The sequence below is a fragment of the Tympanuchus pallidicinctus genome, unplaced genomic scaffold, assembly GCF_026119805.1.
Source record: "Tympanuchus pallidicinctus isolate F22 unplaced genomic scaffold, pur_lepc_1.0 scaffold31, whole genome shotgun sequence".
NCBI classification, from domain to species: Eukaryota; Metazoa; Chordata; class Aves; order Galliformes; family Phasianidae; genus Tympanuchus; species Tympanuchus pallidicinctus.
Window position 1 is genome coordinate 6,750,755 of NW_026294749.1, and position 12,656 is coordinate 6,763,410.

Consider the following 12,656-nt stretch of genomic DNA (forward strand, 5'->3'; position numbering starts at 1 on the left):
GGATATTGACAGATGGACGGAGAACAGAGCATGAGCATAGGTTGAACCGTGCTGTCTAAAGAGAGGTGAAAGAGGCTAAGTCTGTGTAGTTCGTGAAAGATGAGGTTTGATATTCTGCCACTGGTACCAAAAAGCAAAGGGGTATCTAATAATTAATTAGATGTTGAGGGTGGACAGATTCAGATTAGAAAACAGGCAACTAAAAATGTCTTGTTTTCAGTGTCAGCAGCCAATCACTTACTTTGGGATGCTGGGTTTGCCTGTCAGGTTAAGTCTATCAGCAGCAAGAACGGAGTCTTTTTGAAAAAAGATAGGATGCTGGTAAGCAAATTTGTGTGAGGTGCATGTGTTATGATGAATGGTTTTAGCAGTTTTGAGTAAAGACAGTGAATGTCTGGAAACAATCCCAGTGTTACAGGCAGTAGCGCAGTGAAACTTGGTTTGATCTGAGCACTGCAGGTAGAGATGGCAGAGCAGGCAGCAAGAGTCGTCTTTCAGCTTGCAAACTGAGGGTGAAGCTCCGTGGAGATGCTGCTGCTAACTAGAGCAAGCTGCCTCGTGTACCATGTTTGGCTCAGTCCTCTTGCTAACTTGGAGCCTTTCAGGATCTAACGAGCCCTGAAGTTCTTTCACTGTAGCTGTTGATCTGAAGACAGTCTTTCAAAATGATGGTGAAAGAATAAAGTTCTTTAATACAAAGGGAATTAACAGTGTGCCTCTTGCATGGGTTTATGACACACTGATTATTGATTGATTACAATTGATTACAATTGATTTTCAAATCTGGCGTGTCATTCAGTATATAAATCTTGTATAACGTCTTAGCTGCCAAATTAAAATCAGAACAAAGCATGAGATGAAAATTCTGTCTAGGTAGACATTTTATAGGTGATAATATAGCAGTAAGTGCATTGCAGTCATTGGAGAAAGATAGAAAGGGAAACTCTTGGCTCCCTTGCTGCTACTCTGTGGGAAAGAGAAGTTCTGATAAAGACTGAGAAGTAACCAAGATGCTGTACATGTATACGTAAGGATCAGAACAAACTTCTTGGTCCACAGTGAATTGTGAATCCTAGTTTTGGGAGTAGCAGCTGGTCAGTGACTAAGAGTACTGGCTTATATGCATGCAAAGCAAAAATCGTCGTCAGTCTGAAGCTTTCTTCTCACTTAAATGTGTTAGCAGTTCAATCATTAGATGTCTGTCTGCACTGAGATGCAAGATGTGGCATCTATACGTTAGGCAGTATTTACAGCCTGAAAATCTATTCCTTGCTGGCTTAGTGAAATATTCTGTGGGCTGGAAGAAGTGTGGTAGCAGGCATATCTATCTTTACAATATGTTTTAAATGAAGCAATTGCATTTTGAAGAATGTGCTATGTGGTGGGGATAAAGTAGGAGTGAGAGTCAGGGGTCACTGACCTCTCTGATAGAGAGGTAGAAACTGAAAGAGAGGAGTAGAGAGTTGTTAATCAACATAGAAATAACTGACTTTTTCATAAATAGCCTGCCCCCACCACCACTGAGATCAGTGTGGGCAATTTATGAGGCCCGTCGGGCATATGAGAAGCATAACGATGTAATATTGTGTAAATATCTGTCCTGTATGTGAGTGACTTGTACTTGCTGAGGCATCGTGGGCCAGAAATGAGTACCAGCAGCCACTGGTACCACTAACACACTCAAAAAGCCGCTGGATCCCTTTTGAAGGCCTTCCTGTTACTTCCAACAAAAGCAACAGAGAACAAGCTTTTCTGTTACAGGTAGCATGTAATATATCTCATCTTAGTTGTGACTGTTTGGAGGCTGGAAGAAGCTTGACTTTACATCTATTTTTTGCTTAGATAAATTTCCAAAATTGGATAAATTTTACCTGTAGAAGGACTTCTGAAGTCAGTATCATTGTGCTTATGCTAGGATCAAAATTTTGATGGGGTCATTTTCTTTTGCCATGTGTTTGTCTTTGCAGCTGTGCTAGCCAAAGTGTAGAGAAGGTTTAAGAGCTGTGGTCGTGCATCTTTCTTTCATAGCACTTGCATTAACATTTAGAAGTTGTCTAAGAGGCATGGTTTCCTGGGGAAATACTGGTGGAAGGTGGATGGTTGATCTTGATGACCTTGGAGATCTTTTCCAACCTTGGTGATTCTATAGTTGCCCATATGCTTGATCTGATTCATGGGACCTATTGATAAAGGCTTGTTTTGTCAAAATTGCTTGCTTGTGTTGGCATTCCCAACCACTGTATCAGCATCTCACAGAGGAAACTCCAGTGCTGACTTGTTTGGGTCAGCTGGGGAATTCAGCACTCTGCTTGCCCACACTCATAGGCCGACACTGACTCTTTGTGTGACCAAGGCAAGTGGTATGGCTCAGAGGCAGAGGGATCAGCCACGATAAAACTAAGTAAAAGAAGTGGAAACGTGGACAGAGGGAGGTGAGATCTTCAAACAGCACCAAAATGAGTGCTGAATGGGGCGGTCAGCAATAGCCAATAGGTTGGCATATTCACTGAGAGGATACAGGAGGTGGACATGCAGCATTTCTTCAGACTTATGTACTCAAAAAGCTGTCTGTTATTTCACTTTCCCTCATGCAAGCTAATGTTTATCTCCAAGACCTGCTTGTCACTTAAATCTCTATACTACTACGCCTCCATTACTGAGGCAATGAGAGAGGTTGTTTTGCAAGAAATGCTTAGGGTGGATTGACACCGATTGTTTTATTTGTGGAGGCAAAAAATGCTGAAGACTGAAGGAAATAACTGAAAGAAGAGGAAATGAAAGCTTATTCTAATTTCCAGCCTCAGCACACTACAACCCAGGCTACACCCGTTTTCAGAGTGTGGGAACAATGCTGTCTGTCATCTGAAGTCCTTTGCCCTTTTCTGTATGATGTTTCCCCAATGAGGGTGTGTGTGGGGGTCACCCAGCCTTCCGTGGCTCAGGCTCAGCTCAGGGACTGCACTGCAGCAGGGTCCTGGCCAGGGTGAGCTGGTAGCAGCTAAGAAGAGCAATCCCACCCTTCCTCCCACTTTGTCGGCATCGCCTGCTGGGAGCAGCCGGCTGCTGTGCTGCTCTCTGTCCAGCCTCCCACATGGCTATTTTTAACATGGATCAGCATCTCGATTCCCTTCATGTGGCCTCATGCTCTTGCCAGGAAAAACGGACTGTGAAGCTACAGAGTTAACCTCAGCATCTTCAGTGAGAGCAGGCTCCCTGCCTGCCACCCATCTCCATCTGTTCTGCATGGCAGCACCCCCTGCATGGACAATGTCCCGAGGTCAGTGCCTGGCACGTATTTCTTTACCTGTGCTGGAAGCCTTTCCCAAAGTAATGTGAAAGGCTTTTCCCATTTTTGTGGTGCATGAGTACAAGCTTATACTGCTCAGCGCAGCATGTGTAGGCTTGGGATCACTGAAAAGCTATTCTATCCCACAATACATGCATTACTTGTAATGTCTGCTAGTAGAGTCAGGTATTTTCCTTTTCATGAGAAAATCATGCTTTTCATTGTGAAATTTCACTCAGTTTCTTCCTATAACCCTCAAGCCTGTAATACCCAAGACAAGAAAGAATTTCTGCTTGTAAATAATTAAGATTACAGAACTGTGGGAATAGAACTCTAAATGGGAGACTGCACCAGAAGTGCATTTCTGTGTGGAGTTTGAATACTTTATTCCTGAGTCTGACTGTGCTGACCACAACAGGCTCCAAGCATAATCCATCCCCCAGCTGAAGTCAGTAGGGGTAGGATCCATCCCATCTCACTTGAAAGGTCAGCACTATACACGGCTGTATCCAGAGCAGTCAGACAGACTCCCTTTGTAGTCAGGAGAGTAAATGTGTTTTGGCACTCAGTCAGAACTATTTTAGATTTCTGTCTAAAGATGTGGACAGACTTCTCTTGGTGGGCGGTCAATCAGTTGCCAATAATGAGTTCAGGTTTGGATATCTACATCCCAAGGCAGCTGATATGTACCTTCAAACTTTCCACTTACTGGCTCCAGATCAGATCTTGGTAGATCAGCATTTAGTCCTGACTGCTCACGTAATTGTGACAATGACCTTTTGAGTTGTTGCTTCATTACATCTTGAACTAAGTGAATATGATGCTAGTGGAGATGCATAATTTACCAACTCTCTGCATTCTTGCCAACTGTTCAGTGATGTCTGCCAGCTTTTCTGTGACTTTCATGACAAATTACAGATTACAGTGCAAGATTCACAGAATAATTCAGGTAGGAAGGGGCCTCTTGAGCTCATCCAGCTGCACCTAGCCAAACTCCTGCTCAAAGCAGGAGTCAGAACAAGTCACTCAGGGCTTTGTCCAGTTGATCTTTGAAGTCATCAAGGCTGAAGACTGCATGACCTGTTGCTGCTACTTGCTCCACTCTCTGCTTGGCTGTGCATATGGGGAAAATTACTTTCCTCACATCGTGTCAGAACATCTTCTGTTGCAGCACACAGCAGGCACTGCTGGCTCTTCCAGGGCTCCCAGGTCCCTTGCAGCAGTCAGTTGGTCTCCCACCTGTGCTGTTTGGTATGATTTTTGGCAAAAAGCATCAGAGGGACTGGGAGTTGTGGTGAGAGTTAGCAGTCATTATGATTATTAGTTATCATTAAGCCATGTATTTAGAATAACGTCAGAGATCAAAAGTTCATTGGTATTTTTTGGGAATATTTTCCTAAAACAAAACGCTCACTGGCATTTATTATTTAGTTGAATCCTGGAAAAAAAGAATAAGGAGTCTGATGTGGAAACTTTAATAGCTCAAATAAAAAGAACAGTTAATTGTATTTTGGGAGATGTTGATCTTTTCTTTTTGGCATGAAAGCTGTGAAGTGCTGAGGTGCTCAGGCTTGTTGTGTGCAGGCTTTTCTTGTCTTTCTGGCACTCAGCAGTGCAGCATATGAACAACCTGCTGCTGCTGTTGTATTCAGCCTTGTGACTCCCTTGCAAAGCAGGAATGAATTGTACTCACTGTTTGAAAGGGAGAAGCTCTGGTGCAGAAACTCAGACACTTCTTGCCTAATTTTAGCTGCCAGAAAATCAAGCCTCCAAACCCAGGCTGGCAAACCACAATCCCTCCAGAAAGGGAGAAACAAGTTTCTCAATTGATTCCTTCACTTAATCTCTCTCCTACCTATTTCAGAATAATTAGTCTTAATTACTGGTTTTTAATCAAGGCCTGAGGCTAAAATCTCAGCTTGGGTTAAGTTTGGATATTACCAGGTAAGTGCTTCTCCCTCCAACTAGCCATGGGGAACATAGAATCATTCTAGGATTTTCTCCAAATTAAGCAATCCTCCAGACCATCCCTTGTGTTTCCTGAAAAATACCTTGGAGACACTGGGGCCTGAGGGAGGTGGTGAGCAGACAGTTGTCCCTCTTTTCCATCAGTCTTGCTTTTGGCAGGACATTTGCTCTCTGCTAATGTAGATTCATGGTTGCTGGGGAGTTGGGCTTGATATTTCCATTCCTACTACCTTGCATCTGTGAGTGGTCTCGGCAGTGGGGCAAAAAACACTCCCATTGTAAAGGACACTGTCCTATGTCAATGGAGAAATATTGCTCTTTAGCTGATAGGGTGCTTGGAATTTCTTTCAGTAGAAACAGTACTAAAATACTCCTCATTTCCACTTCTTTGCTGCTGATCTTGACTACTAATTTCAGTGATACACCTCTGCGGGCTTCTAGGTGAAACCCAACTGCAGGCAACTTTTGCTGGAGGTTAGGGCTTTGGGTTTTTGCTTTATATGGTTCTCAAGAGACGAGCTGAATTCTCACACTGGGAGTAAAAATTAACAGTGTGTGTGCAGTACAAAGCAAACTGATGGCATCCTGGGACACGAGCTATCAGTTTTATATCTAGCCTGTGGGGGTCCTGGCTGGGTTGCACTATTCACAGGTTTGACTAAGAGAGCACTTCAAACAAAGAAACTTCAATACGGAACAGAATCTTTGATCTCGTTTTCCTGCATATTGAAAAGCTCTCTTGCACAATCAGCTCATAGCAGCAAAAAGTGCTACAGGCTCCTATTCCAAGAGCCAGCCCCTGCCCCAGCTTTTCCTCAAAGGCGCCTCAGTGTTTTGGGTAGAAGAGTTGTGCGGTAACCTAAATGACAGCAAGTCTCAATTAAGATTTAGTTTGGAGGTTAAAACTATTCAATGATTTAGTCTCAGGGATTAAGGAAAACAAAACCTTACCGACGGCTGGATAAAATTCGCATTCCTTTCAATTGTGATCATCCTACATCAAGGAAATGTTTGAAATGCTGGCAGTCTCCTACGATATGCCTGTGAAAGTTATTATATTGCTTTGAGTGATTTCAGAAAAAGGAACCAAAAGCTACAGCACCAATGTGTTGTATAAATCTTCGTTGGGTTCACTGCTGTTTTTATAAAAATAGTTTGATCAGTGCTGGGTCCCAGTGGGTGACCTTTAAAGAGACCACATCACATGGAGGGGCAGAGCTGTAGATCTCCACCTCCATGCTGGCTCTTCACAAGTGTGCCTCTAGACAGCTATGTCATCTCTAGCCATAAAATAAACTGAAGAATGTCTGTGTTGCTAAAGAGTAAAAAAAAAGGAGCCCTTTCCTCCTCTCTGCTGGAGCAACCACGTCCCTAGGCTGCAGGGTGAGCTGCTCACCTGCATGGGGGAGTAAGGGAGCATGAAACCTCCCTCTTCCTCACTTTGAGTGAAAGGGTCCTGGGACAGAAGTCATAGTTACATGGCACCTTTAGTCAGCTGTTTAATTAGTGTGAGAACAGTATTATTTGCTAGTTACGTCTGTCAACAGCAAACTCTTAATCCTGGATGAAGGGGAATGATTTTCAGAGGGGTCTTCTGAAGCATAGAAACTCCTAGGATATGTATATGGGATAGTACATCCCCAGAGATGCTCCTTATTCTGAGTATTTATGCTTAAAGGAGTAGTTCAGCATGACATCAATGGTGAGGGGTTTTTTTGGTGAGACTGTACATCTAATACTTGAACTAGGTAAATTATGCATTGATTATTGTGGTGGAAAATCTGCTTAGGCATTTTCTTTCCTTTGTCTTCAATGTTTCTTGTTGTTGTTGCAGCTTAGAAAATCTTGTTCTTGCCTCTTTTAATCAGGAAGCTGAGCAGAAATAATCAACACTGTAGTTACACAATGGTGACTTATTTTTAGAAATATATGCCAGGGAAACATGAGACAAAACAAAATTCTGCTGGGGTGTCCTGTGTTGAGTCACTCAGAGATTTGTTTTGGCAAATAAGAGTTCATCTGATGGCACTTGTGGAACAAGCCATTACTTGAAGGAAGATGAAGTGTTAATGAAAGTGGATGTGTTTCTTTTTAGCTGCATTTTGGATTCATGTCTATGACAAGGAGCAGCCAAGGCTCTTTCTGTACTTGTCAATCGCATGCTGCTACGTGGTGGCCAGTTACTCAAACCAGATTGCTCAGAATGGTTTCATGGCAATCGTTTGCTGTCAGAAATGTACGTTTCCAATCAAGAGCTTTTCCCACTATTTTTCTTTGGGACTTTTATCCTAAGGCTATTAAAATGTCTGTGTGAGTTCAGGAAAGCTCTGTGATGAAGGTACAGAGATGAGGATGCTTTGTGGCCACATCCTCCCCTGTGAGCAAATTCCTGCACCGTCACAATATGTCTCAAGACATGACGTGAAACTGATGAAGAAATGACAGGCTGATGCATCACAAGCAGTCAGGCCAGACAAGGCAGCCTCTTTCAACTTAACAACCAGAGTAACTGAGTTCAGTTTTTGCAATTTGGATGATTCTGTAAAATAAGATCCCTTTCCCCTTCTTTAATTCTCTTCATGATCACATGAAAATATACTCTCTTCAGCTATTTTAGTCCTTAATACTGCTTTTCATTATCTAGAAGAACCCTTCAGTTCTTTTCTAGTAGCAAATGATAAGAGGAAAAAAACTACCATGGGGAAGGGGAAAAGAGCACAGACCAGCTCTGGTTTAAGCATCCATTAAAAACCACAAAATCCTCCAGAGTTTTTACTGTCCTAACTGAGCACATAGATACTGCAGTCATTTCCATACAACAGGTGATGTCTAGAAAGCAAGGTTAGGCTTTCTATGACAGGTAAGTAAAAGATAAAGCAGCAGGCATGCACTTGTTGGAATGCCCAATTGGGCAGTGCAACCCCCAGACAGCTCGAGCACTGGATAGAAAGATCTCCATCAGTGGTTGGAGGAAAAAAAAGCAGATATTTATCTGATTTTTCCCCAGCAAAACTTATTAGCAGCTGGGTTTCATCTAAGCATCTGCTGAGGTGTTGAAGGAGATGGTGTTGCAGCTGAGCTGTGACGAGCGTGTCACTTGTGTCTTCCTTGTTATCCCAGGGTCTGTGCTCTCAGGAATCTTTCCAACAGGAATACTGGATGGATCATTTACAGAGCATGCTGTGCTTACAGCTTTTTTTCTGAACTGCTCTCAAGTGCCATGCAGAAACAATCACTGTGTTTTAATCAAAGGGATTGTGAAGATAAATTGAAGATTTTTTTTTTTTTTTTTTGCCCTGTTGTACAATGGTCTGTCTATATCTCCTAGGAATCTTGTTATTCAGACTTCTTTTATTACTGCTGAGAGTGGAGAATTGTTGGCCTGGCCTTAGGTGGGTTGTCAGAGGGTCTGAGAACAGCTTACCAGATGCTTCAAACCAAATAATGGCTAATGAAGTCCTTGTTATGCCATTCACAGACAAAGAATAGTCTCTGCTTTTCAGTTTGTTCCCCAGATGCTGTTGGGAATGTTTTAAATATTTGGTATTCATGATATACTGTTTGGTTAGTGTTTGATTCATTCAAATAGTTTTCTGCTGAGTAGCAAGAACAATAGTTTCCAGTTTCAATTCTTGAAAGTGCAAATGTAATATTTCTTTGAAATGCTGATATTTGCTTAAAAGATGCTGCTTCTGGTAAAATGCCTGCCATTAAGCGTGTTAGTGAACTCAGAAAGTAGTCTGTTCTAAAAGAGCAAATACAGGTGAAAGAAAGCCAGCGAAAATGATTTTGTTAAAAATAACATCTAAACACACACAAGCAACAACAAAATGCTGTAACCTACAACCAAAGATATTTTGAGAAGATGTGGAATATCAACTATTCTTATCAGTTCACCCGCCGTGATTACGTGGGACAAGCTCTACCAGGTGCAGATAAAACCCATAGGTTTGGATTTAGCAGAAGGTAGACTCGATGTTTTAGTGCTTTGGGAGGTGTTAGGGCAGCCAGCAGATGCATTTTCAGCAATAGTCCCTTCAGGTCTGTGGTTCTCTGTGGAGTACCACATAGATTGGAGCTGTGGTAGGAAAAAAACTTGCTTTGGGGTTGATTAGAATGACTGGCAGAAGGAGCTGATGGGATGGTTAGGAGAGTGAGACACCTTCCCCAAATTACTTCACTCTTCCTCATCCCCTTTCCCTCTTGAAACACCAGATTCTCCCTTCCCTATTTACACTCCTCTCCCCTCTTGTTGCAGGCTTGAATTTTGAATGCTCCTGCTGCAAGCTGCTGTGTTTCACTAACCATCCAAGCTTGGTCCCAGCCCATTCATTCATCTCCAGTACCAGAAGCAGACAAGCCAACAGCACCTGGTTTGGAGGGAGTGTCAAAGCTGTTCCTAGGAGGAGGCAGTGTGGCTTGTCTGGTGAAGCACAAGCTGTTGTTATCTGCCTTACTTTGTTTTTCTTAGTAGCAGACCAAAAAAAAATCCATATTCCAGACATTTAGCTTCAGCACAACACTCCCTTGACCATCCTTGGTCAAGCTTAGGCTCCTGTTTATATGACATTCTTAACAGCACATGCAGTTTTAATTGACCCTGTGAAGATCATAGAATCATAGAATCATAAATTGGCCTGGGTTGAAAAGGACCACAATGATCATCAAGTTTCAACCCCCCGCTATGTGCAGGGTCACCAACCACCAGACCAGGCTGCCCAGAGCCACATCCAGCCTGGTCTTGAATGCCTGCAGGGAAGGGACATCCACAACCTCCTTGGGCAGCCTGTTCCAGTTCATCACCACCTCTGTGTGAAAAAATGTTGCTTCAGAGGAAGCCTTGGCACCATAAGTTGAATTTTCTATCTTTCTGTTATTTTCTAGAGAGGAGTGGTTGATACAGACTTCAGCAACTTCAGCAACCTACAGTGAGGTAGCTGAGGGTTGCTTTTTGTGAAGCTTGACCACTGTGCAGGTGTTTCCATCTTTGTGTTTTCCTCCTGACTGTGTAGGGACAGGACAGTAAAAGGACTGGGCCCTTCTTTAGTAATTCATGGGGTGTTGCTCATCTGAATTACACTCTATGAGCATTTTATCCAAGTATAGCTTTTTTACTGAGGCAATGATTCCTTGAAATAAGGTGAAAGCAGCCAGAATGATTCACTTTCTGCTTACGATACACAGTGTCACCCAAGGCATATCCTATTGCTGTATCCCATCGCCCCAGCTGGTGTTTCTCAGAGGCTGGCTGGGTGGTGCAGGAGGCCATGTCATATTTCCTGAGTGTTTGTGTGCAATCACAGATGAGCAGTGAACATCTGCAGAAAGTGAAAGAGCTGTGCACCGCTGACACAGCTTTGCAGTCGTTATTCAAATAATGCTCGCAGATGCTTCTTAGCTCGTTTTTTTTTCTGCTTCTTAAATCCCAGCAGCATTAGAAAACACCTTGTCCAACACCACAGGCTAACAAAGCAGTGATCATTTTCTCTCAGAGTGGTCAGGCACTGGAATGGCCTGACTAGGGAGGTGGTGGAGTTGCCCTCCCTGGCAGTGTTCAAGAGGTGCCTGGATGAGGAGCTACGAGATGTGGTTTAGTGCTTGTGGTAGTGGTGGTGATGGGAGGACAGTTGTACTAAATGATCTTGTAGGTCCTTTCCAACCTTTTGATTCTGTGATTCTATGTTATGTTCCTCAGCCATTATGAATCATGTATATTAAGCACACACACACAAAAGCATGATTGAAATTCAGCCGCATGAAAATCTCTAGGCTAGAAAGCCTAGGATTGAACAGGAATGTTGAAACAGGCCTATCTACCTTTTTGCAAAGACCAATCTCTTCTGTCTTGAAGACTCCATTTTAAAATTATCTTTGAGCTTTCTCACATGCTAAGGCTCTGTTTAGAGAACTGCCACTATGCCTTGATGTATCCACAAGTGCCTGAACTAGACTTCACTGTATATTCAGCAGTAAAAAGGAAATGAGAAACTTCCTGTCTGATAAATACAATAGATGAGATAATTAAATGCTGATGATCTATTTGGTTACATATAGCTTCCTTGGAGTAAGGATGGCCTTCTCCAGAACAGTTAATAGTGTTTCCTCAGCACAGCAGGTGGATGGGCTTTGGCCACTCAAACAGCTCTGCAAATAAATCCACTGCTGTCAGGCAGCTTCCTGGTTCACCTTTGGAAATGATTACAAGCGAAACAAGTCTCTGTATAGAACTTAGCAGTAGCAGAAGAGTGGCAAGAGGTAAATTGCAGCAGTCGGTTGTCAGTCAGAAGATATTCCTCCAGTGAAACAGCCTGTGGCAGTAAAATGGCAAATAATGCAGCCTTCACAGAGCTTGCATGAGCTGACAGGGTTACTCAAACCCCACTATGCTGGTGCTCAGCTAAGCCCAGAGGGACCCAGCTGAGCTCGGGCCATGTGGTATTGCCTCTCAAAGCAAGGGGAGCAGCTGGGGTCACTTACCTGGTCGGGGATGCTCCAGAATCTCTCTGCAGACCCTTCCCAACTTGTTCCTTGGGTTGGTAGCCTGAGAAGGCTGTGTCCTCCCAGTGGTTTGTTGGGCAAGAGTTGGTTGTAAGAGTATGCTTGTACTCGGTCTCCCCTCTTTCTTGTAAAAGAGAAACCGCAAATGTTGTTCTTCCTGTTTTAGTCATTTCCTTTCAGCTTGGAAACCTTGTTTTTTGACAAGATCTCACAGACATTTAGGCTGAGTGCGCCTTGAATAGAGCAGCTCATGTGTAGAGTTCTGCAGTCTCCTTTAGGTACCGCGTTTGGTGTAGCTACCCCATGAAATCGTTTCCAGATATTTTCTCATTTGGCAGCCCTAATTCCTGAGAACGTTGCTTCAGTGCTACAAATTTTGAATATATATACTTCTGCAGAGTCACACTGAGGGCTTTAGCAGAAGGATCGCTGCAGGCTGCCTACCTTTGTGCAGCCCAGCACCAATCTGGGCAATAGTCACAGGCTACAAAATCTCCTGAAGCACCAAAGTACGCTCCTTTCCATTCTTGCAAATGAGTAAGAAGTCAAGAACCTGAATTACTTTTAAAAAGTGAAGGTAAGGGGTATTGGGATTGCTGAGGACCAAGGTTTCTTTCCCATGCAGGGAGGGATGGAGGCTTCCTGTGCACCTCATCATCAGCACGGAGATGGGACAGGACCCCATCTAAATCAACAGTGGGAAAATGGGGTTAGGTGTCTTCAATGACAAAATTCCTATAAATCACAAAGCAAAGAATATTCAGTGGAGAAGAGAGCAAGAGATGATGAGGATAGGTTGACTCCTCCTCATACCTCTTGTGAAGCCTTTTCTTCAATCTCCAGCCCAACAAAAGTAATGCAGGCTCTTCAGGGGCAGTTTGCAGGGTCTGAAGGGAACAAGATA

The 12,656-nt window shown here is 43.2% G+C and overlaps 1 protein-coding gene across 1 annotated transcript in view; it reads right to left on the reverse strand.

The window, feature by feature from the left end:
• Positions 1-11,868, reverse strand: part of NEDD9 (neural precursor cell expressed, developmentally down-regulated 9) — a 90,162-nt gene extending 78,294 nt beyond the window's left edge. Inside the window, exon 1 of the mRNA XM_052697765.1 lies at positions 11,732-11,868. The gene's annotated coding sequence lies outside the window, so the exon portion shown is untranslated. The remainder of the gene's footprint in view (positions 1-11,731) is intronic.
• Positions 11,869-12,656: the final 788 nt, after the last annotated feature.